General features: G+C 39.5%; 1 protein-coding gene across 1 annotated transcript in view; it reads right to left on the bottom strand.

The window, feature by feature from the left end:
- Nucleotides 1-26,497, bottom strand: part of LOC147557441 (uncharacterized) — a 108,529-nt gene that overhangs the window by 21,285 nt on the left and 60,747 nt on the right. Inside the window, exon 2 of the mRNA XM_086658293.1 lies at nt 23,003-23,457. The gene's annotated coding sequence lies outside the window, so the exon portion shown is untranslated. The remainder of the gene's footprint in view (nt 1-23,002; nt 23,458-26,497) is intronic.

Below are 26,497 nucleotides of genomic sequence, written 5' to 3'. Positions count from 1 at the left end.
TGGATATATATCCATTAAGAGGGCATCTCTTGATGCCTTATAAATAAGTTGCTCACCACCCCCACAATACATACATACATATAATCCAACGAAATTCTCTGACTTTCCCTTGCTCTCATTTTTCTAGTTTTTTTTTTTGTTTGTTTTTGTTATATACAGAGAAGATAATTTTGGGTTTTCATATTATAAGTTATATCGAATTTCGGAGACTAGTCTTTTGGCATTATCAGTTTATTCTCGGAGTGTTCTTGATCTTGGTCAAAGCGTACATACTTTGAACCGAGATAGTTGTAAAGACTTCATCGTATCCTGAAGGCATAATTCCATGCCCGTTGTGTACTCGTGGTTTTACCAGAAGGGGGCGAATTACTGTCTAAAAGAATCGATATAATCGAGCTTTGAAGTTTCGTGTACAACATCATATCATTTTCTGTTTTCCATTTCAAACTTGTTAGCAACATTTTCAACACTTATGAGCCAACTGTCTATGTCAAATTTAATTCTCATGGAAATATCCTTATTGTATGTTTGTATGTATATGATTTGATATTTACAGGGAGTGATACAACCATGTTTGAAGAATTCAAGGAGACGATGACTAACAAATTTGAGATGACAGATTTGGGACTTATGTCATATTTTCTCGGTCTTGAAGTCTTGCAAACAGGGGAAGAAATTTTTGTATCACAGAAAAAATATATTGCAGATATCTTGAAACAGTTCAAATGGAGAATTGTAATGCAATTAAGACTCCAATTGAATCAAGACAGTGTTTAGACTATAACGTTAAGGGTGAATTTGTGAATCCAACTTATTATAGAAGTTTAGTTGGGAGTCTTCATTATTTGACTTCTACTAGACCTGATATTGTGTTTGGAGTGGGATTGATAAGTAGATTCATGGAAAAAACTAGTCAGATACATTTGCAGGTAGCAAAAAGAATTTTAAGGTACATCAAAGGTACCCAAACTCATGGAATTTTGTACTCACCTACTGACAATTTTAATCTGGTTAGTTTTACCGATAGTGATTGGGCAGGTGATATTAATGACAGGAAAAGCACTTCTGGTTTTGTATTTCACCTTAGTTCAGGTGTATTTTCTTGGTCATCACAGAAACAACAGGTAGTTGCACTCTCAACTGCAGAAGCTGAATATATAGCTGCAGCCTCATGTGCCAGTCAAGCTGTTTGGTTACGACGTCTACTCGATGAATTTAGTCAGAAGCAAGAATCACCTACAACTATATTTTGTGATAACAAATCAACTATTGCCTTAACAGAAAATCCAGTATTTCATGGAAGAAGTAAACACATCGACATAAAATATCATTACATTCGTGAGATTGTGAAGGACAATGAGATTGATGTGAAGTCTTGCAAATCAGAAGAACAAATGGCTGATATTTTCACTAAGCCATTAAAGGTTGATTCATTTTACAAGTTGAAGATCATGATGGGCGTTATACCGTTTGAGTTTAAGGGAGGGTGTTAATTTTAATGTTATTTCATTTAAACTCAAAATTGATTTAATAATTAAGTTATTAGAGAGTTAAGTTAGTGGGAAGTTATTTTCTTTAGTTGATTAAGTTAGTGATTTAATGGATGAGTTAGTGGAATCATGTAAGTAGTGGTCTTAGTTAGTGGGTAGAATTTGGGTCTATAAATAGACCGGTCTTTGTATTTTATTTTCATCAAATCAAGTCAAGTAATTCAATTCAAGTTAAATATCTTCTTTATTCTTCTTTGTTTGTGCAAGTATTTTTTAATTTCCAACATGGATGTATACCTTAGGTGATTTGATGTTTTAACTACTGAAATGTTTAAGTGATTTCATCTCTATTACTTTTATTATTGTCTAGATGTTTTAACTCTTTTGTTACTCTATATATTCTCAACCCCAAAAGTAAAAGCTATGTCAAAGATGATTATTAAAAATGCAAGTGACGACAGTGGCCGACCCAAAAAAATTTCTATGTGAGGGCACCGTTTAGCTATAAAAACTGTAAAAATAATCATAATCAAGAAATGATTGAAAAACTATGTTACTAACTCCTTCAATTCACTTAAATTGTTGAGTTATAAGTGAATTGTCCAAAAATTTTATGTGGCTTTCAAACCACGAATCCTTATATGTTACACTATCAGCCAACTCACTTACGACTAACTTGTGAGTTGTTTGAACGGTAATCTCATTTTAAATAATTAGTATTATACATACTTGAATTGCATAAAAAAAACCATGTTAATATATGTCACAAAGAACAAGAGACATTTCACCTCTTGAAAGAGAATTCTCATAATTTATGTTGTTTAAATTTCAGAAAAACATCGTCACAAATTTAAACAAATGTAACATTAACGATAAAGAAAACATAAGATGATATGGAGATGCCAACAACCGTTGGTTGGAGTGGTAAGAGACTTAGTCTTCCACCTTAGAGATGAAGAGTTTGAGACACACTTACAATTAAAATAAAAAATAATGTGGGGATAAAATAAATAGCTCTAAATATGAAGGCCTTGCAAAAAGAACTTAAACCCAAACTTATAAAAAAAAAGGATATAGTCAAAAGAAAAATTGATTACAAAATATGGACTAAAAAGAAATAGAAGACAAGAGAAAGTAGCTAACAGAAAGTTGTGGCAAAAATAAATTAATTGAAAAAGTTAATGAAAGTATGATGATAGTGCGAGTTGAAATCGAGATCTGTAGTACAAAATGCTCACCCTCACACCAACCTGCCCATCGTCATTTTATGCAAGAAACGGTTTTTAAATAATAGAGAATGATCTTGGAAACTCTTAATCCCTTACTGCATCGAAATATTATTTTTATCTGAGATCTGTGGGGGCACGTGCACTTTAAGTGAATAAAACATTTATTTATATCTATATTCCAATTTCTGATTATAATACCCAAAGGACTTATAGATTCGTAATTATAACTCTTCTTATGCCTTTCATGTTTATTTTCCTCACCAAATATGAGATTTTCCTAAAAAATCTCTCAGCAAGAAGATGAGATATTAATCGTATTTTTATTCTTTTTCAGTCTAGGAAAACATGTTCGACATAGTATGTGAAACGTGTAATGTGATCCCTTTTCAGATTGGGCAAGAACTGAAGCTTAACAAGGTGATACATTTGTGATTTCCCTCCATTAAAGGGTGCTTCTGAAAATACTAAAATCAGATAAAAACTCAGGGACCGGTAAGCCAATTAACCTTCATTACATTCTTGTTTCAAAATTAAACCCACCGTCCATCTATAACTCCACCATCCCTCAAATAACCCAATTGAATTGGAGAAAAAATGAAAGGAATAACTCAAAAGTTATGATTCAAAAGACCACTATTAGAGTTGAGCCAAAATAAGCCGCTCAAATAATTCATGGGAACAGAAAACCAAGTTTTAGTTTATGTATTGAAGCTTCATTTTGGATTTGAACCAAAAAGTAGAAGCTGGGACTTTAACACAAAGGAGTTAGTTTATATGAGAAGAGATAATATGTATTGTGATGCACCCGAAAAGGTTGCACACCCAAGCGGAGGTATCAAGTAGTAATCCAGCAAAGTCGGGATCGATCCAAGGATAGGAAGGTAGTTTGGATATCGAAAGGGTCTCGTTCAAAGGTTTAAGTATCACAAACTAACTTAGACTAAGGAGGAAAAGAACAAAGATAATTGGGGGGGTTTAATATTAATAAGTAATAAGAGAAGAAAACAAGTAAAGCTCAACTAAATTATCTAAGTAAACGGGCGAGAGAGATTCGAGAGAAGATTCGGAGGAACCAGAGTCGGGGAACAACAAGTAAGAGAGGTGTCGAAGTCCGGGAAACCAATGTGATGAACCTACAACTATGTACGGTCCAATCGAATGGATTGATGCAAACCTAGTCTCGATTTCTAAGGTGGATGTTCATAAGCACTACGTATGCCCGGAGGTAATACTTAGTCAAACAAACTTCCTAAACGATTAAAACCGAATCATCGAAAATGTCGTATAGCCGCCTAACTATGTGAAGTGCATGACAAGACACATGAAATTATGACTTAGACTACGATCGATATCGATCACTTTGCCTAATCGATTAACTATGCGAAGTACTTGATAAGACACATGAAAAACGATTGAAACAAGTAATCAAAATAAGAGAACATCAATTTATTATCAAAACATTAAATCATCACATAGATAATCACAAATTCATCACATAGAGATGTCGACAAAAGTATCTCCTGGATCATGCATATATAATTGTTAGCCTTGAATATTATATGAATGCATGTGATGTGAATGCAGAATCTAGCATGGCCATAGAAAATTGTTTTCTTTCTTTCTTTCTTTCTTTCTTTCTTGTTTTAAGCACAGATGGGTGCAAGTTGTAATAATTCTAATTTCAAGTTTATACGATCTGCGAATCATTAGAGTCTTGTAATTAGAGTTTAGGGTCTATGAGTTCATTGAAGAAGCTCGAGGATGTGATCCAAAGGAGAGTGGGAGAATTCAATGGAGGTTCGAGGATGGTGATCCAGGCGAAGAAAGGCGAAAGCAATAAAAATCCCAAGAAGATTAGATCTTTTAGGACTAGGGGCCATACTAGGATTTATATGTGTTTGATTTATTTTCTCGCGCGCAGTTACTTATTTATTTACGTTTTATGTCGTGGATGTTAGTTAGGCTAAATAGTTCACTATAACGCATACTAGACAAAACGTAAAAGTCCCTAAAAGTAATTTTGAGAAAAATGCCTACCCAGATTAAGTCACCCTTTGAGCCCTCGATCAAGGAAGGTGAGTCTGCCTTCGCAGGGTGCCTCCTTTATCTTGGGACAATGTGGGTAGACTCATGGCAGGGGTCTACGCATCTAAACGGTTTTTCTCAACAAGATTAGCAAAAGTATTTTTGACACTCGAGGCAAAAGGATGGATTAGGCATTCATTAATGCTATCCATCAACCAAGAATCATAAGAGTATGATTAGTGAAGTAGTTCACTCACCCAGGACAACAGGGTTGAGGGCAGGGCCTTAGTCCACTAACTCTGAAGGAATGGGATATTGGAATCATGTTATTCAATCACAGACGGTTTTACATTTAATAATGTGGGAAAACTGAATTTTTCCAAAAACAATAACGAGTTTAAGACTTTGCAATTCTTTCATGTAGTTTAAAATGTCGTAAGAAAACAAGTTCAACATTGAATCACACCTAAGGGAGGTGCTAAGCAACTCTATCCATGAAGGAAGGAATCAAGAGATACTTCTTCAATTGGATGATGAGTTTGAAAACGAGATGAATGTCCTAGACTCTCCAGTTTCAGAATTGGATGTTATTTCGACTACTAAAGAGGTAGAGCATCAAAAGAATAATTGAAAGAGGGCAGAACCGGAACCAGTAACGTCTTGGATGTCGTCAGCCATGGAGGCTACTCTTTAGGAGAAACCTTCCAACATGGAAGGCCACACCATGAGTCGATAACCTGAGGAGTCACTCCAAAGGAAGTCGAGATTGGAGAGGTTTGAAACCACTAAGAAATTATTGAGTCTGCGCCTCGAGGAAGGAAAACCAGTAATCCCTCATGTTTGGCAAATGATTGAACTCTTTGTGAAACTAGAAGAGCTGGGCTTTTCGATTAGCCAAGAGGCGGCTAATGGAATCACCCTTTGTTCACTTCATAAAGGGTCCAATCTGTTCCGGATGAACTCCGACATGAATGGAAGAACAAGCCCTTGGAGGAGCATGATGCAATGCTTCAGGCAGCTGAGCGATTTATAACAATGGTGGAGCCAAAGAATGAGATTCTTATGGTTCAAGAGAATAAAAGGCAGAAGAAGAAACCAACGTCCAAAGGGAAAGGCAAAACTGCTAAACCTAAAGACAAAAGCTCACCTTTTGACACCAAGTGTTTCTACTATGATGGCAAGGGCCATTGGAAGAGAAACTGCCCTAAGTTCTTGGACGACAAGAAGAACGAAACAGTAGTTTCCACTTCAGGTATTGGCAGTTAATTTATCAAATACTGTAAAATTCCCAATTTGGTATGAGATACCTGATGCCCTATCACTATGAATGTACATAAGCAGCTGGGAACTGAGTATTTAACTAAAGGAGAAAAGATCCAAGAGGGAGCAGAAGCCAAGACTGTTAAGGATGCTGAAAGGGATCGGAGTCTTCTTTAGGCACTAGTCTAAATTAATTTATTTTCTAGTTGGACATCATCTCTGATGAGACATGAAAAATGTCCCATCTGAATCTTCTAACTCGGACTAGTTAGTCCAATTCGAGCAGTTACTTTGATAAATTGTGTGTTTCTTTTGTCCAGGTGTCTTTTACAGAATTGTGCTCGAAAAACAGATAAAAACGAGAGAAAGACAACGAAGAGCATTTTGGACATTTGGCGATAATGACAGTCTGGTGAATTGGCTAATGTTGATGCTCTGATGAAATTAGATTCCAAAACGAACCTATTGGTGAAATGGAAGTCAAATCGGAGTCCGAACGACAAAACTAGAGCAAGTCAAAGTTTGAGTCAAAGACAAAGGACCAAATTAAATAAATAACACGTGGTGTGCATCTGACCATGCTCGTTGGATTTTCGATACATATTCGGGCCATGAGGAAGTGCTTAAGGATATTACGGGTCCATGATTATGTACATCCGAACGCAAGATGCTACCGTACTCCCTTATTCACGAGGATCAATCTAACGACTGAAGCTTACTACTGTTGATCTCGCGTCTCTCAAATACGTTGCCACACTATTTGGCTACTTCGAGAAGCACCCTATCAAACCTTCTTACCAGCAAAAGAGGCACTCGTGATTGAGGTATCTTCCTGTTTAAAGAAATCTATTCCTTCCATTTTCTCTCTTTCTTTCTAACGTTTGAGAAAGAGAAAGCCATAGAAATTTTCAAGAAGGAAAGAGAAGATTGGAAATGGGAGATGAAAGATAAATCGGGAAGCAAAGATTGCGAGAGATGATTCGGTTCAATGATGGGTATTCTTAAAGACATATATATCTAGAGAGAAAGTGGTTTGATATCTTGAGAAAATTACTAGTAGAGAGAGAGAGGGGACCTAATTATTTTCTTCTCTGATTTGGGATCTCTCCCTCTCTATTTAGAAAACTGCGAGATGGATAAGGAAATGAGAGTGATTCGTGAAAGATCACAGACAGATTCGGTTCGTTGGGAATCAAAGAAAAAGTCTAGAGAGAGATAAATGTGTTAGCTGGATAAATAATGCAAGAATGTGAGTTGTTCTTTATTTACCAAGATGGAAAGAGACAAGGAACGAAAATAATCGAAAAAGAGAGTATAAAAGATAGCTACATCAACTGATCAAGGGCATCTCTCAATGAGGAGGTCATCCTCTCGAGCTCAACCAAACCAGCAATGTGAGAGAGAGAGAGAGAGATAACACCATTGATATACATCTCACGGCAACAGCTAAAAAAACAGAGAGACAGAGAAAGATATGAAACAGAGAAAGATATGAAACAAAGAAGGAGAAGAGAAAATTGATTAATTTCTTTATTGTAGAGAGAGGGAGAAATCAGAAGTTTAAATTCATTCAAACTCTTTCTGTATTTTCTTGTTCTTATAGTTTAGTGATAGAAAGGTTAGAAGAATTGAAAAACAGTAGAGAAAAGAGAGAGAAATTCAGTTGAGGAAGACGAGGAAACTTGTTAGAAAATTATTTTCCCACAGAGAAATCGTTTCCGAGAAGATGAGAAAACTGCTCCCTTGGGACGCCTTTGATTGCCGGTGGAAAATCAGTGAGAAAAGTTCTAACGAAAACATCTCCCGAAATTCGGGTAGTTCATTACCTTGAATTTTGAGTTAAAAAAGAGATATTTAATTCATCTAATGATGCACCCGAAAAGGTTCCACACCCAAGCGGAGGTATCAAGTAGTAATCCGGCAAAGCCGGGATCGGTCCAAGGATAGGAAGGTAGCTTGGATATCGAAGGGTCTTATCCCGCGGTCTAGATATTAAAAGCTAACTTAGACTAAATAGGAAATGAAACAAAGATAACGGGGGGTTTAATGAATAAGCAACAAAGAGATTAAAGCAAGGAAAACTAAAATAAACTAATTAAACAAAATAAGTAAAACGGGCGAGAGAGATTCGAGAGAAGAGTCGGAGGAACAGGAGTCGGGAGACGGTAAGACTCGATTCGGGCAACAAATAAGTGAGAAAGGTGTCGAAGTCCGGGAACCCATAATGATAAACCTACGACTATGTGTAGTGTGATTTAATGTGTCGAAGTACAATCGATATTCGACTCCTAAAGTAGATGTCTTTAAGTACTATCCGGAGATCATACTTAGTCAAACAAACGTCTAAATCGGGTAATCCCGAGTCATCTAGTCGCCTAACTATGTGAAGTGCATGACAAGACACATGAAATTATGACTTAGACTACGATCGATATCGAATACTTCGTTTCGTCTATTTACTATGCGAAGTGCATGACAAGACACATGAACATACGATCAAAACGATAATCGAAATAAATGAACATCAATTTGTAATCAAAACATCAAATCATATTAAACATAATCACGAATTCATCACATTTCATCTCATATAATCGACACACTAAAGTTAGCTAAATATGGTGATTGAATAAGAAATGGAAAGAAAATGATGAGAGAATCCCCCTTTTTCGATGTGGTTCGAGGCTAAGATCGTCGGAAAATATGAGTTTTTAGTTGCATCCGACCTCCCCTTAGCAATTTTCTGGGTTCCCCATAGCGACCACCATCATCTTCTCCATTTAGAACATAACCTCCATTAAAGCTACCCTAGCTTTCTCTCTTTAGAAATTTCAACCCAAACCAAAATCAAACAACATGGGAAGCTAGACAAAGTGATGGGGAGTAAAAGCCCTAAGGTTTACGGCCAAGAAAGTGGCCGGAAACCCTAGAAAATTCCGGCCAAAGAAGGTGAGGGAATCCGGCCAAAACCCTAGATCCGGCCACATCTCACTTCCCGAGCCGCATATGAGTAAACCCTAGGCGTCCCGTGCCATCTTGGAAGCATCCCGAGCAGGTTACTCGCCCTCCCGTGCTGCTGTCCGGCCGTCCCGTGAAGCTTCCATCCCGAGCTGGAGCAGCAGCTACCCGAGCAGACCTGCTGTTGTGCCGAGCAGCTCTGCTGCTGCTCCCGTGCTGTTGCTGGTGCTGCCGTGCTGTTGCTGCCGTGCTGTTGCTGCTGTTGCAGCTCTCCCGAGCAGCCCGAGCTGCTGCTCGGCCGGCCAAAGCTAGGCCGGCCTAGTGTGCTGGCCGGCCTATGCTTTGGCCGGATCCTCCTTCTTCTTCTCTATGTCTTTCTCTTTCAAACCCTCTTGATGAAGAACCCTAACTTAAGAACCCTCTTGCCTCTTTTCTCTCTTTCCTCCTCGGTTCTTGAATGATCAATGAAGAAGAAGATGAATAGTAACCTAACTTGGTTCCAACCCTAGACTTAGTCAGACTTGACTAAGTCTTTAGACCACAAATGGGTGCCCATAAAATCTCTACACAATTCTTCTTCTCTTAATATTACTTGGGCTTGGACTTGGTTTTGGGCTTTGGTTTAGAAACCAAGAGAGTGCCTCCATCCTTGTCTCTACATCTTCAATTCTCACAATGGACTAGAATACCCTCGGACTTCTTTCTTCCACATCTTCCCCGTCCGAACTCCGAATTGAATACCGTTTTCACCGTCGGACTCGTCATTGACTATACTTGTCATTTGATTTGCTTGAAGTCTTTTTCTCTCATTTTCGGCACATGAAATGATAGTGATAATTCGCTACTTTTATTCCGAATCACTCGCTTAATTCCAAAATAAGTACCTAACATGAAAAACACATAAAATATTATTGATAACACTCAAAAAAGACTAATTAGTCTAAGTTAGGCTCTCCAAATGTGACATTTTCGTGTCACATCAAGATCCCCAAACTTAAACATTGCTAGTCCTCGAGCAAATAAAACAAAATAAAAGCCTAACTCACTTTCGGAGGCATCCCGGTTGCATTTAGCGTATGCAACAAGCCTTTAAAACTCTAGGTTACCCCTAGAGGACGAGTGTCGTCTCTTGAGGGTTTCCATAGATGACACCCACAAACATCGTGGTTTCAAATACACAATGGTCCAAAATCCAAATCATAGATAAACATGATTCATATAGCAAAGGGTTTAAGCATGTCAACACATAATGAATCAAGTAAATAAGTTCTTGTAAAAGCTAAAGGCCCTTTCACTAATGATCTTACCCTAAAATACAAGTGCCACACCATAATGAGCAACATCTATGTTCCGAAGCCACAACGCCTTGATTCCTAGTTCAGTACATTTCGCCTCGACTTCGGCCTCACGGGCATACATTCCAAATATGAAATCACTCAAGAATGGTTCGCTGGTATGTGTGAGTGTGATCACTAACATGGACTCAACACATAAAAAGGGGTGAGGACAACATTTTGGAACGAATGATCTTCGAATAAAAATTAGCCACTAAACGGAGTGGGGAAGCTCACTCACCCTTCTCACCCATTCTACCCTCTAAGAATGCCTTCTAAAGGTTAACGGATATTAGAGATGGATGACGATGAGGGATTCCCGAGAATGTCGAACTCTTCATGATAGAACCTCTTAAGCACTTCCACATTCGTTTCTTGCTTCGAATACTTATTCATGAACAAACACACAAACACACATATATACAATCACATCACTCACACAAAAGAGCTAACATGCTCAAACATATACATAAACCACTTTATTTCATTTCTCTTTCTTCTTCTTTTTTTTTCATCACTTTTATTTCGATTTTTCACTTTTTTTCTTTCTTTTTCTTTTTCATAACACAAATACAATCAACCAAAACAAAATACAACACACACAACTCTATTCTTGCAATCAACTTTTTCCATTTCATACTTGCTTTGACATTCTTCATTCTTTCTTCTCATGTCTTCATTCTCGGGATATAAGATGATGGATGGTGATGGAGTATCCGCCTTCCTCTAGTTGACACTCTTATTGGCTTTCATGGACTACAAGGGAAAGGTTAATTCGCTATCCTAATGTCACTCCTAGTGGCTAAGAAAGTTGAGCACACGAGATCAAATGAGCTCTTTTAATAGTTACGAGGTTGAGTAGCTCTTCATTCTACTCGGGGTTAGCGCGGAAGAGTACACTCGAAGGACAATTTAGGCTTTGAGCTCTCACATGGGTTAAGTCTCCACTAATGGCTACTCTAGGTCTCTTAGAGATGTTTCTTCTTCACTAAGATGTTACTCCCATAACATAGCACAAACACTAAAGGACTCGACTTTCATGCAGAAGATCATTAGCAATCACAAAACTCATCAACTCGAACCATATGTATCAACATTCTTAAAACTATCACTCACATGCAAATCTACTCAAAATGTTCAAAATTTTCAAATTTTGGCTAATTTGAACCCTTTTGTCTTTGAAACCCATGGTCATGCATTGGTTATGGTCATATCCCGCATCCCCAAACTTAAAACTAACATTGTCCTCAATGTTCTAAGCATACACTCACCAAATGATTAAGAGGCACATCAATTTAAAGAGAAGAGTGGAGAGATATTACCATAACCGAAGGAGATAAAAGATGATACTACCAAGGCTCATGTATAAAGAGGTTTCAAGTTGATGCCAAGCTCGCGCCATCCCCAAACTTGGAACAAACCACGCCTTAGAAGTAAAACATATAAGAAATGCTCCTATAATATCCAAAACATAATGAGAATGAAGCACATAAAAGACATGACCATATAAAGTCTACCACTAACGCGGGTATACACGATTGCATTGAGCTATGCAATTAGCCTTTGATTCTCTTATTTTCACACAAGAGCACGAGTTATGTCTCGCGGAGGGTTTCTAGAGATGATACCCACAAACATCAAGGACCCATCTTAATCGGCTAACGGTCATATAGTAAAAGCCGGAAGATTTGGGGGTCAACCCAAAGAAAGCTATATACATAAGCTAAAAGTCTCACAAGAATATTAAACGAAAGAAGTGCAAGTAAGACTAAAAGCGAAAAGAGGCCATTCCCAAACTTAGTGGATGCACGGTCCACTAAGTGCGCATAAATGCTAGGGGCGACGACTAAACAGTCGTCAAAAGAATCGACATACAAATGAAGGGTCAGGAAGTCAGTTGAAGGTAAAAAGTCAAACTCAAGCTTAGTGGATATAACATCCACTAAGTCCCTAGACATGCTAAGGAAGACGTCCGAAGTGTCCCAGAAGGGGTCAACAACCGAGTCTGAGATCAGGTGGAAGGTCGATTCTAAGGATAAGGCAATAGGCTCGGGGACCAAGTCAAGGTCCATAATTTCCTTAGGTAAATAATCCAACAAGCTATCCGCTATCTCTTCAACTACTATGTTATCGACACCCTTGAAGGCATCTGGAGCCTCAAAGTCAGGCATAAAACCTTCCATTCTACATAACCCATCCAAATAATCACAAGTGCTAAAGAGTGGAAAGTTCAACATTGTGTGATCCCCAAGTTTGCTCGTAGAGCTATCATCCTGAACATCAAAATCTAGAGTAGTCTGATCATGGTGAGAGATACAATGGTCGAGGGAGTGAACAATGAGGGTCATCGGTCAATTCAATCTCAAAGGGTCTATCAGGAGCTTCTTCGACATTTAACTTAAGACTAGAGTTAGGTGTATTACCCTCACCATCATTCATAGTCTCCTCTTGAGTTTGGGGTGCGCAAAACCCTTCCTCGTCGACGATAGGCTCTGACTCAAGTCTATCAACAATTTTGAGAAGTCGTTCCGTGATCTCTGTTATATCTCGATTAAATCTAGTTTGGTACTCTAAAATTGCTTGAAGAGTGTCTTCAGACATCTCCTCGTAATAAGGCACATGAGTATAACTAGACGGAGAAATACTCGGTCAAATGGTCTAAGTTCGCACAAACAACACAAACCGGGCTAATGGTCTCCATGATCCTTTCTTCACTACCTTCATGTAGATACCTAGACTCGATTCTTTGAATGAAATCATCAGGTCGGGAATTGTCATCACTAAATGAACCGTTCATATATGTTTGTCGATAGTCACGATGACTTCGACGTGATCGATCAATACTAATAGAACTACGGTTATCATCAAATGACAAATCCATACATGAAGGTGTTGTCATCCCAAATTCTTGTCGATAGTCTCGAAGACTCTTACGGGGTTGATTACCCTCATGCTCATAATCCCTAAAACCATATTCATGACGAGTCTGACCGACTCCACACATCCGTCGATATTCACCCATGCTCATCCTAGGTCGGTCAGACTCAACTCGTCTATTCCTATCACTAGTCGGACCATTCATATATAAGTTTGAGTAGTCCTGATGACTTGTAGATGGTCGACTAGTGTTGGACAGAGTTCGCATAAGGTCATTCTCATCAAATGACCAACTTGCCATGATATCGCAATATTCAAGGATACTAACACACAATCGCAAAAAAAATGGGAACAAACACTTATAGAACTAAACAATCACACACAAGTAAAAAGGATGAGATAGAATGCGATACTATCGAGTGCTCCTCTCGTTTCGTTCGTCTTTCCTCTTTAGCTTCTTGATTCCTTCCTCTTCCTTCGCCTTTATGTCACTTTTGGCTCTTTTCCTATAAAACGGTACCAAAAAAAGAAATGAAATTAAGAAACTACAAAAAAAAACAAGGAAAACAAGAACGTCTAAGTAAGCAAACAACACTAAACTAATGAACAAAACAAACAAACGATGTCCAAACTACTAAACCTATCCCCGGCAGCGGTGCCAAAAACTTGATGCACCCGAGAAGGTTGCACACCCAAGCGGAGGTATCAAGTAGTAACCGATAAAACCGGAGTCGATCCAAGGATAGGAGGGTAACTCGGATATCAAAGAGTCTCGTTCGCCGGTCTAGATATCAAATGCTAACTTAGACTAAAAAGGAAAGAAAACAAAGATAAATGGGGGTTTTGATTTGAAAGAGTAACAAAATAAGAAAGCAAGCAAAACTAACGAAACAATATAAGTAAAACGGGCGAGAGAGATTCGAGAGAAGAGTCGGAGGAACAAGAGTCGGGAGACGGTAAGACTCGATTCGGGCAACAAATAAGTGAGAAAGGTGTCGAAGTCCGGAAATCCATAATGATAAACCTACGTCTATGTGTAGTCTGATTTAATGTGTCGAAGTACAATCGATATTCGACTCCTAAAGTAGATGTCTTTAAGTACTATTTATATCCGGAGATCATACTTAGTCAAACAAACGTCTAAATCGGCTAATCCCGAGTCATCGAAAGTGTCATCTAGTCGCCTAACTATGTGAAGTGCATGACAAGACACATGAAATTATGACTTAGACTACGATCGATATCGAATACTTTGTTTCGTCTATTAACTATGCGAAGTGCATGACAAGACACATGAAAATACGATCAAAACGATAATCGAAATAAATGAACATCAATTTGTAATCAAAACATCAAATCATATTAAACATAATCACGAATTCATCACATTTCATCTCATATAATCGACACACTAAAGTTAGCTAAATATGGTGATTGAATAAGAAATGGAAAGAAAATGATGAGAGAATCCCCCTTTTTCGATGTGGTTCGAGGCTAAGATCGGAAAATATGAGTTTTTAGTTGCAGCCGACCTCCCCTTAGCAATTTTCTGGGTTCCCCATAGCGACCACCATCATCTTCTCCATTTAGAACACAACCTCCATTAAAGCTACCCTAGCTTTCTCTCTTTAGAAATTTCAACCCAAACCAAAATCAAACAACATGGGAAGCTAGACAAAGTGAGGGGAGTAAAAGCCCTAAGGTTTCCGGCCAAGAAAGTGGCCGAAAACCCTAGAAAATTCCGACTAAAGAAGGTGAGGGAATCCGGCCAAAACCCTAGATCCGGCCACATCTCTCTTCCCGAGCCGCATATGAGTAAACCCTAGGCGTCCCGTGCCATCTTGGAAGCATCCCGAGCAGGTTACTCGCCCTCCCGTGCTGCTGTCCGGCCGTCCCGTGAAGCTTCCATCCCGAGCTGGAGCAGCAGCTACCCGAGCAGACCTGCTGTTGTGCCGAGCAGCTCTGCTGCTGCTCCCGTGCTGTTGCTGGTGCTGCCGTGCTGTTGCTGCTGTTGCAGCTCTCCCGAGCAACCTTCCCGAGCAGCCCGAGCTGCTGCTCGGCCGGCCAAAGCTAGGCCGGCCTAGTGTGCTGGCCAACCTATGCTTTGGCCGGATCCTCCTTCTTCTTCTCTCTTGTCTTTCTCTTTCAAACCCTCTTGAAGAAGAACCCTAACTTAAGAACCCTCTTGCCTCTTTTCTCTCTTTCCTCCTTGGTTCTTGAATGATCAATGAAGAAGAAGATGAATAGTAACCTAACTTGGTTCCAACCCTAGACTTAGTCACACTTGATTAAGTCTTTAGACCACAAATGGGTGCCCATAAAATCTCTACACAATTCTACTTCTCTTAATATTACTTGGGCTTGGACTTAGTTTTGGGCTTTGGTTTAGAAACCAAGAGAGTTCCTCCATCCTTGTCTCTACATCTTCAATTCTCACAATGGACTAGAATACCCTCGGACTTCTTTCTTCCACATCTTCCCCGTCCGAACTCCGAATTGAATACCGTTTTCACCGTCGGACTCGTCATTGACTATACTTGTCATTTGATTTTCCTGAAGTCTTTTTCTCTCATTTTCGGCACATGAAATGATAGTGATAATTCGCTACTTTTATTCCGAATCACTCGCTTAACTCCAAAATAAGTACCTAACATGAAAAACACATAAAATATTATTGATAACACTCAAAAAAGACTAATTACTCTAAGTTAGGCTCTCCAAATGTGACATTTTCGTGTCACATCATCTAATTATTGTTTCTTAAACTGATTGTAAGTGGTGAAGTCAGAGACCTTAAGCTCCTCCCCATTTTAGTCCTATTCCGTTAATCGTTTTAATATTTTATTATTTCTATCACCAAAAATAATATTCAAAAACAAAACCATGTTCATTCTAAGTTTCAGAATAGGTTTGACTAGTCTCTGCGGATCGACCCCGGTCTTGCCGGGTTATTACTACTTGACACCCGTATACTTGCGGGTATAGACCTTTTAGGGTAACCTTCTAGGCCCATCAATCTCCGTAATACGTATTATGGAGAATAAATAAAGGAGTTTATTTCTACATTGAGATGTCTTAAAAGTGCTAAATTAGTAATTTATACCGAAAGATTCTAAACATGGTTATACCTGTAAAAGGGACGCATTAACATGTGACTCATAAAACATGATCATCCCAATGATAAAGGGATGAGGCCAAAGCGTCCTATATAACCAAGAACGCTTAAGAAGCAGAGAATCGCATTGACAAAAAAGAAAATCTTGAGTCGAAAACAGAGGTTGATCGTCACTACACTTCTAACCTATCCAAATTGGAGCGCCCAAAAGGATAAAATTAAAGGATAAGAATCAAGCAATGTCCTCCGAATAACACTAAGTCTAGACACAACTTCCCACACGTAACCAAAATTCGTCTAAAAGGCATAAATTAGCAAGTCTGACGTAATTTTTTAGAAGAAATTTTGGGTTTTTCATAACCAATCAGAGAACAAAGTGTTTGTTGTTCATGATGGTATCCTCCTAATAATTAGTTCTGAAAAGAATAATTAGTTACGAAGGATAAGCAGGAGGAAAAATCGAATGAGTTCGACCAAGAGCATCAAAACTGTTGAGAACAGTTAGTCGCGGTTCCTAAAGGTAAAAAAATAGATGGGTCTACGTACCTACCGCGCAAGACAAATGGAAATTCGTCTGAGAACTATCAAGAAGTTGAAAGTTACTCAAAAGAAATATCTCAAGTGTTGCGAGTATTATGTTGTTCATAAGCGCTGAAGGTCGTTAAAGCTTATCTAATAAGCTCAGAAGATTGAAATCTTACTTATAAATGATAAGCGCATAGACCTGCACAGAGACGGAAACCAACTCTAATATTGGCTGGGAACAGATCATGGAATCCATACCTCACAAAGTTTGGAACTTGATAATATGGTCAATGGAGTAAAACCATTATACGAAGATTAGTTTTCAAAGGAGAAAACTGAGAAGCATGGAAACATTGGAGTTCCCAAAAACTTGACAAAGAAGATTAAGATCGTGGATTCATACCATAAGACTATGAACGAGATCTTACATCAGTCTAAGTTTATGTCCATGAATGCTTCGGAGATCCATCGAGGGAGTAAAGCAGGCAAGAGTTGGAGCTCTGATCAACGAGGAAATCAAAGACGTTTGATTCCTGAAAGAATGCAGAAAATCTTGAATCTCAGGATTTCAAGAAGGTTAATGTGAGTAACGCGTTTCCAGGTTTGGTGTGCGGAGTACATAGCAGGATTGAGAACAACATAGGGATGTTGGAATCATTTGAGTTCTGACTCAATGAATGATCACAAAGATGGAATGCTTCTGGGCATCAAAGGTGTATGAGTATAGATTAAAATATTATATGACTAAGATAAGAATTTTGGGATTCTTAAAAGTCCAAATGCGAAAGACTCTAAAAGAGATATTCGACCCAAATTTCATGGCGCATAGCTCGGCGTCTGAGAGACCCTGATGAGCAAGCACACATGAGGAAGATGGTTATGCTATAAGGCATAAGATCGGTCGTGTGGGACATGATTTAGCATTTTCCCAAGACATATCGAATACTCGAGTATTAAGAGACGTTAACATTTCTAATTCAGACAAGATAATCTGAACCACAACTAACTTCCTAAAAGGCTTATAAAATACTAGGATGGGTTAGAGTGGAAAGAAAGTTGAACATGTCATTGCAAACTTCCAGACATGGAAGGAAAGTAGGCTGAAAGTGTTTCAAGTCGGGAACTGTTGCAGACGCTACAAACGAAAGAATAGAAGCCTTAATTCTAGTAAAGGGTTACTAGAAATTATCAAAATAAAATCGAAGGAAGCGACCTTCGAGAATAGGCAAGTTTTATCGAACTACATCTGTAGGCAAAACTAAACTGCCACCTAAGATAAAGTATGAAAGTCATACATAAGTCTAAGGCATAAGCTATATTTTGAGGATAACCTTGACTAGTAAATTGAGTGGGTAAAATGGGGTTTACGGAAGAGGCTCAAATTTACAAACTCTCGTTATCGGAAATAAATTATTTATTTCGCCGTCGTCTAACTTTGGTTTAGTATTTAAACGACAATCCATATATGATAAACCATTCCGAATAGGTTTGTCAGATACGAGATCTGATGAATAAATATCTATTAAGTGAACTTGGAATATTTCATTGTCAACTCCCTAGTCCAGGTCATTGGATGAACAACAATGACTTGCGAAGATCAGCATGTGAGGTGGACGAGATAGCTCTGTTTCATGGGCTATAGGAATAGAGTATTCAACTCGACTACGTGGGTGTATTATTAGGAATATACACTAGATAACCCAGAAATGAGAAGTACATCAATAGTGATGAACGTCAAAGACTTCTCATTGACAAGATTGGAGAGATTCCTCAAAACATGAGCACTTCACTCATCTTATGTAAGGAAAGTCTGACCTTGGTTCCGCCAAACGGTACGCCGTAAAAGGAGGTTATAAAAGCGGATACTGGAAAAGACAGGATAGACATAAAGCTGAGTGGGAGTACAAGAATGGATTGTGTCGTCCTAATTAAATTAGAAAAAATATCTCAAGGCCACTTGATGAGTAGCAACTTGCGAAGATCAGCACGTGAGGTGGACGAGATAGCGTTGTTTCATGGGCTATAGGAATAAAGTATTCAACTCGACTACGTGGGTGTATTATTAGGAATATACACTAGATAACCCAGAAATGAGAAGTACATCAATAGTGATGAACGTCAAACACTTCTCATTGACAAGATTGGAGAGATTCCTCAAAACATGAGCACTTCACTCATCTTATGTAAGGAATGTCTGACTTTGGTTCCGCCAAACGACACGTCGTAAAAGCAGGTTATAAAAGCGGACACAGGAAAAGACAGGATAGACATGAAGCTGAGTGGGAGTACAAGAATGGATTGTGTCATCCTAATTAAATTAGAAAAAATATCTCAAGGCCACTTGATGAGTAGCAACTTGTAAGGGTACAAAATCGCGGGTCAAGAACTCAAGTGTACCGGGACGTTGATCGAAAGTGGGACCTTCACCTGTTAATATTGTTGCGGGTACCGACGTCGTTTTTGGGCTTAACCTGTGACAAGAGACAATAATACACGTGTTCGTAAGATCCCTGGGACACCGGGATGGTGCCGGCCTAAGGGGGCTCCGACGGCCAAGTCAGTAAGCTTGCAAGAGATGTAATGGATACGTAAGTGCTATCCTTGGGATGTTACCGTCGATTAGAAAATGGTCGGAGTTTAGGCACGACTCGTAAAGTGGCCGGAGCTCGAATGGATTAAGGGTTAATCATTTGATTTGACAGTTTGTCTTCCCGATCAAGAAAGTCTGAAAAGTGTGATGTATCAGATGAGATATGAAAAGACATGGGAATCGAGCATTGCACTTGTTCTAAGTACAAGTGGGAGACTGAAGGATATATCCTTGCGGTCTGAAGGAATGTCCTTCGACCAAGATGGCAATGCGTACGATTTGGCTCATAAGATAATGATGACCTTATTTGGAAGATCAATCAGTTCGGTTTAATTAGGAGTCGTAATGCTTAGCTAGAAGCCTCTTACGACTGTCGGATCACTTAGGTTATCCGCGGCTAACGTAGACCGGATCCTACAACGGGTTACATATAAGAGTGGTAACTTGAACAGCGAGAATAGACTAGTGGGAATTGGCATATAGATGGATATGATCCAGTCTGATAGTGCTTAAAAGATAGAAAGGAATCGGGCTTGAAAAAGTGTAAAACCCACTTTTGGGCCAACTAGGTCAAGCCCTTTAAGGGATTGACCTTAGTCGGCCAAAATGAGGTTTTGGACCGGACAGACTACGCCCATTAAGGGGCTAGTCTGGCCGGCCAAACACAGGGGAAACCCTAATAGAACTTTGGTCTTAATAGGGATTCCCAGTCAGATGGGACTCTGACAAAAGCTTATTTTTTCTGTGGGACTTAAAGGAATCCTTATTTGAGTCAAACTCTACTAAGGGATTGCCTATATAAGGACCACGTTAGAGTTCAGAAAAGGTGTGAAATTTTCTCAGAAGAAAATCATTCTCGTCACACAACTATTGGAGAGAGAGGATTTCAGAGGAAAAGTTCCCATTCTACCTATCAAGTCTAGAAGAAGAAGTTCCTCATCTCAAGCTTCAAGAAGGTCCTAGATGACTGAAACGAGGGAGTTCAAGTTATACACTCGGTGTCTCAAGTAGAGGAACTACACTTGAAGCTCTTATCTTCCGAATACTGGTCGGGATTTAGTTCGTGGGAAAGAGAATAAATGTATTCTTCTTTCCATTCTAGTTCATCTTTAATTCATGTATATGATCATGGATAACTTAGTGTTAAACATTAGATGTTTGAGATTCCGCTACCAACACTAGTTAGATGATTAGGGTAGTCTTAGAGACATGTAATTCCAACAGTGGCATCAAAAGCTGTTTGCATGAAACTAACTTTGGCTAGAACGAATTAGATTCAAACTTGAAATTGCTAGATAAAACTGTTTGAATAAGATTCGAACAAGTTTTTGATTAGTTTAAATATCAATTAGGGTTTTGAATGGGATTCAAAGACCCAAAACCATTGAAATCTTAGTTTTTCGAAAAGGGTTTTCAAAAACTAGTTTGATGTTAAAATAATTTTGATGAAAATCATCAAAATAATTGTTTTCTGATGATGAATTTCATAAAACCAGCAGCTGGAACAGTAGAAAGAAGAAGGAAGAAGACATAGCTCGGTTGAGTGTTTCCAAAAATTTGGAAACACTGCTGGCCAGACCGACCAGAACACATCCAGAACGTGTCTCAGACCGGTCCAGCAGGTCTCGGGACTGAATCCCGAGACCCGGGACTGGGGACGTCCCAGTCCGAGCCGGACTAGGAGTCTGAGATTTTAGAATGTCGGACAACCCAGCGCGTCCAAGACGCGTCTGGTAGTCCCAGTCCGAGACATACGCCTATTGGACATCTAAACGCGTCTAGGACGCGTCTGGGTATTCCTAGTTGGTCTAGGACCGAGACCCTGGACGCAAGTCCAGACGCATCTAGGATGCGTTTGGAGCAACCATATGCATCTAAGATGCGTCTGGAAGCTTCCAGACGCACCAAGAATGCGACTGGAGCACCCAGACACGTCAAGAGCGTTCAGGGGCATCTCGGGCTTAAAGTCCGAGATGGCCCATACCGTCTTATGCACAGGACTAGGGGCGGGAAAAAGATCTGGAAGACCGGTACCCGACCCGTTCGACCGAGATAAAAAGTGTCCATGGACACCCGATGGTCATAACGATCAGTGTCCGACCGGCCCGAAAAAATTGGCGGACGGTCACGGTCAAAATTCTATGTCGAAGGACCGACCGGTACGAGTGACCGAATAGGTTTACCGACAGAACTGTCCTCATTTTTAGAAGTTGATCACCATTGAATTTTATAGACATATGATGGTCGTTGGCTATAGTCATATAGTCCTCTAGAAGACCAAACATTAGTACATGGCTTAATTATATCTTGTCAAATGATGATCAACTATGTTTTTTCATTTTTATATTTACTTTTGATTTCTTGGCTAAACATTTTCATTTGTAAGTAATTTTGTTTGTGGTAATAAAGATAAAGTTCTGAATGAAGTAAATTTATTTGAAAGGCCGGACCGAAACCGTCCGGTGTCCGACTGGCCTCGTAAAATAAACGGTCTTGGACGGTCAATGGACAAAGAATTCTTGAGAGTGACCGTCCGAGTCCGCCCGAGTAAATAGGTGGTCACCAACAGTTTATGTCCAAGTCGACCGGTTCGATGAAGTTAGAGTCCGTTACCGACAGGTCCGGACCGATTCCCACCCCTACACAGGACGCGTCCATGGTGCACTTAGGCATCTCAGACTTCAAATTCGAGATGGCCTAAGCACTGTCCCATGCTAGGACGCGTTTGGGACGCGTCCAACACATCCAATGCCTCCCGGATTTAGAGTCCGAGAGGGAGCACATTGACCCGAGACCAGTCAAAGGACTTTGACTAAATTTGACTTGAGTCCTTTTTCGAGTTTGACTTGGGTCTATTGATGCACCCGAAAAGGTTGCACACCCAAGCGGAGGTATCAAGTAGTAACCGGTAAAACCGGAGTCGATCCAAGGATAAGTTTGTAGTTTGGATAACGAAGGGTCTTATCCCTCGGTTTAGATGTAAAATACTAACTTAGGCTAAAAAGAAAAGGACAAGGGTAAATGGGGAGTTTAAAGATTGATTTAAGAGGGAATAATGAAAACAAATAAAAACTACTAAACAATTTAAGTAAATGGGCAAGAGAGATTCGAGAGAAGAGTTCGGAAGAACAAGAGTCGGGAGACGATAAGACTCGATTCGGGCAACAAATAAGTGAGAGAGGTGTCGAAGTTCGGGAATCCACAATGATAAACCTACGACTATGTGTAGTCCGATTTGATGTGTCGAGGTACAATCGATATTCGACTCCTAAAGTAGATGTCTCTAAGTACTATGTATATCCGGATATCATACTTAGTCAAACAAACGTCTAAGTCGGTTAATCCCGAGTCATCGAAAGTGTCGTCTAGTCGCCTAACTATGTGAAGTGCATGACAAGACACATGAAATTATGACTTAGACTACGATCGATATCGAATACTTCGTTTCGTCTATTAACTATGCGAAATGCTTGACAAGACACATGAAAATACGATCAAAACGATAATCGAAATAAATGAACATCAATTTATAATCAAAACATCAAATCATATTAAACATAATCACGAATTCATCACATTTCATCTCATATAATCGACACACTAAAGTTAGCTAAACATGGTGATTAAATAAGAAATGGAAAGAAGATGATGAGAGAATCCCCCTTTTTCAATGTGGTTCGAGGCTAAGATCGTCGGAAAATATGAGTCTTTAAGGTGCAGTCGATCTCCCCTTAGCAAATTTTGGGTTCCCCATAGCGACCACCATCATCTTCTCCATTTATCACAAACCTCCATTAAAGCTAAACCCTAGCTTTCTCTCCCTAGCAATTTCTAACCCAAAATCAAATCAAACCAAATGGGAGGTTAGCCAAAGACATGGGAAGTAAAAACCCTAAGGTTTCCGGCCAAGAAAGTGGCCGGAAAACCCTAGATAACTCCGGCCGAAAAGACATGAAATCCGGCCAAGCAAGGTCCGGTCGAGCCAAATGCGTCCATGCCGGCTAGAGCTGCTCCGTCCCGTGCTTCCTTTAGGTCATCCCGAGCATGAATGCAACTGTCCCGTGTGTCCCCTTGAAAATCCCGAGCAGCAGCTCCATGGAAGCTTGAAGTGTTGAGCTGCTGCCTTCTTTGTCCCGATCCATGCTCTCACCAGCCCGAGCCGAAGACTCCAAGCTTGCTGCCGTGAAAGCTCGAGTAGCAGCTCCATCCCGTGCTCCCTTGCTGTCCCGCGACTTTGCCATGGTGCCGGCCAACTTGGCCGGCACCTCTCCTTCTCCTCTTCAACTCTCTATAGCTCAAACTCTAAACCCTAAAACTTTTGGTGATAAAGAATCCTCTAACTCAAGAACACCAACCAAACCCTAGCCTCCTCTTTTCCTCCCAAAACTTGTGTATTGCTCCAATGAAGAAGAAGATGAATAGTGTCTTGACCCTCCCTTTTTACTCAAACCCTAGACTTAGTCAAGACTTGACTTTGACTCAAACTTGAGTCCATAAAGAGGGTGCCTCCAAAATCTCTTCCTTCTTTCATCTTCTTTGGGCTTGGGTTTTATTCCTTCATATCTAGGCTCTTGGGTTTTAGACTTGGGCTTTAATCTTCACTTGGAAATCAAGGGGGGTGCCTTCATAGAATCTTTGTTTTAAGACCGAACCTCGACTTCTTTCTTTCACAACTTCCCCGCCCGAACTCGGAATGGACTTCGGTTTTCACCGTTGGACTCGTCTTTGACTCTTCTTCTCATTTGATTTGTTTGAAGTCTTTTTCTCTCGTTTTGGGTATATGAAATGATAGTGATAATTCGCTCCCTTTATTTCGAATTAAGTTCTTTATTCCAAATATGATACCTAACATGAAAAACACATAAAATATTATTTATAACACTCGAAAAGGAATAATTAGTCTAAGTTAGGCTCTCCAAATGTGACATTTTCATGTCACATAATCTATCGTGCCATTAGTCCATATTTTACGAAAAATAGACTTAGAAGCCTGTTACACATAGAGATGTCACAATTTCCCACAAATAGCTATATGGAACAGAGCGAACCTAGAAACGAATCTAGGATACATACTTTATCTTATGAATGTCATATTTCTATATGTATGTATATATATATGTGAATGCGTAGAATAGTATTGCCTTTAGATAAGTTATCGATTCTTGTTTCTAAGCACAAGTGAGTGTGTGCCCGAATAATACTTAGAGTATAGGGGCATAGAATTCATTGATGAACCGAACGATGAGATCATGGTTTAAGTGGAAGTAGTCAATAGAGGTTCAAGGATGGAAATCTGAACGAACCATAGGCGAACAAGAAGTAACCTAAAAGAATAGATCTTTTAGGGGCTATACTAGGAACTAATAAATTCCTTACGCAAACACACATATACTTTACGTATACGTCACGAATGGTTATGTTAGAGTTCACAGTAACGCATATTTGATAAAATACGTAATAATCCCTAAAAAGAATTTTGAGTATAATTCTAGCCAGAATAAGACACCTGTTGAGCCCTTGTTCATCGATGGTGGGTCTGCCTCTCCAGGGTGCTATCTTTTACCTCGGGACAATACGGGTTGACCTATGAAGAGGTTTACGCGTCTAAACTGGTTGTTCTCAACGAGTCAGCAAAAGGATTTTAGACTTCGAGGCAAAGGATTAGTTTGACACTCAAGTGTGAAACTAATCAACCAAGAGTCATAAGAGTATGATCAGTAAAGATGTTACTCACCAAGGACAACAGAGTTAAGGGAAGTGCCCTAGTACGCTTAACTTCGAAGAATTGGGATCATGAAATCGTATTATTCAAATAGGGAAATGATTCTTGAATAATATGGCAAAACTAGGATTTTGCTAGGATAAGAAGTTTAAGTCACTTTGCGTTCTTTACATGTAGTTTAATTATGACATTCGACAATATCTTCAACCTCTACACGAGGATTGAAAATTTATCGACACAAACTACGTTCAATGGGAAAGAAATATGAAAAAGGTATCGGAAAAAGAGCGGAAGCATTAGACACACTATTAGAAGTGACTCGAATATGGATTGGTATCGAACCCGGTTTACGACCCGCCAACCCGCTTACAAGGGTTGCTGAGACAGAGCTGGTATGTGAAGCAGGGCTGTGAGGCAGAGTTGGACTCCGAGACAGAGCTGGAATGCGGAAGCTAGGCTTATGTCGGTGATTAGTGTTATCTGTGTATAATGTCGGTTGTAGAGAGAGTCGGTTGTAGAGAGTCGGTGAGGCGGTGGGATTAGGGTTAAGTGGATATATAAACTAAACCCTAAGGAGATATCAGGAGAAGAATCTCACGAATCTCTTGTGTAAACTTGTTTGCTTATCATAGTGGAAATCATCGCGTCGTGGTCGCCGTGGAGTAGGTCTCACCTACCGAACCACGTAAATCTCTGTGTTCTGTTCTTGATTGTTCTTTACTATTCCTATTGCTTGTCTTGGATTACTTGTATTGATCACATTAACCCCGATTGGCATAACGAACTGGTATCAGAGCTTTGGTTTTGAGGTTTCTGTGATGGCGAAATACGAGATAGAGAAGTTCGATGGAAGTAACGATTTAATCTTTGGAAGATTAAGATGCGAGCAGCATTAGTTCAACTGGGTCTGCTGAAGACGTTGAACGGGAAGGCGGCACTCGCTGAATCACTTTCAAAAGTAGAGAAGGAAGATCTCATGGTCAGATTTTACTCTGTTTGAGCAATGAGGTCTTGCGGGAAGTAGCGACGGAAACTACAACCGATGGACTATGGAGTAAGCTGGAGACAAGGTATATGACGAAATCTCTAACTAATCGTTTGTATCTAAAGAAGAAATTATTTAGTTTACAGATGTTAGAAGGGGAATCGGTGAAAGACCATATGGATGAACTCAACCGAGTATTCTTAGATTTTGCAAATATAGTTGTCAAGTTCGAAGAAGAAGATAAGACAACACTATTGCTTGCATCCCTGCCACCATCATATGAAAGCTTTGTTGATTCTTTTATGTCTGGTTAAACAACTACAACCTTTTAGGATGTTAAAAGCAACATTAAACTCGAAGGAGTTGAGACGAAGGTCAATGGGAAAA

Source organism: Eschscholzia californica, unplaced genomic scaffold (assembly GCF_041429995.1).
Source record: "Eschscholzia californica isolate CP2 unplaced genomic scaffold, dmEscCali1.0.p SCAF_2, whole genome shotgun sequence".
Taxonomy (NCBI): Eukaryota; Viridiplantae; Streptophyta; class Magnoliopsida; order Ranunculales; family Papaveraceae; genus Eschscholzia; species Eschscholzia californica.
This window is presented reverse-complemented; position numbering and strand designations above follow the sequence as displayed.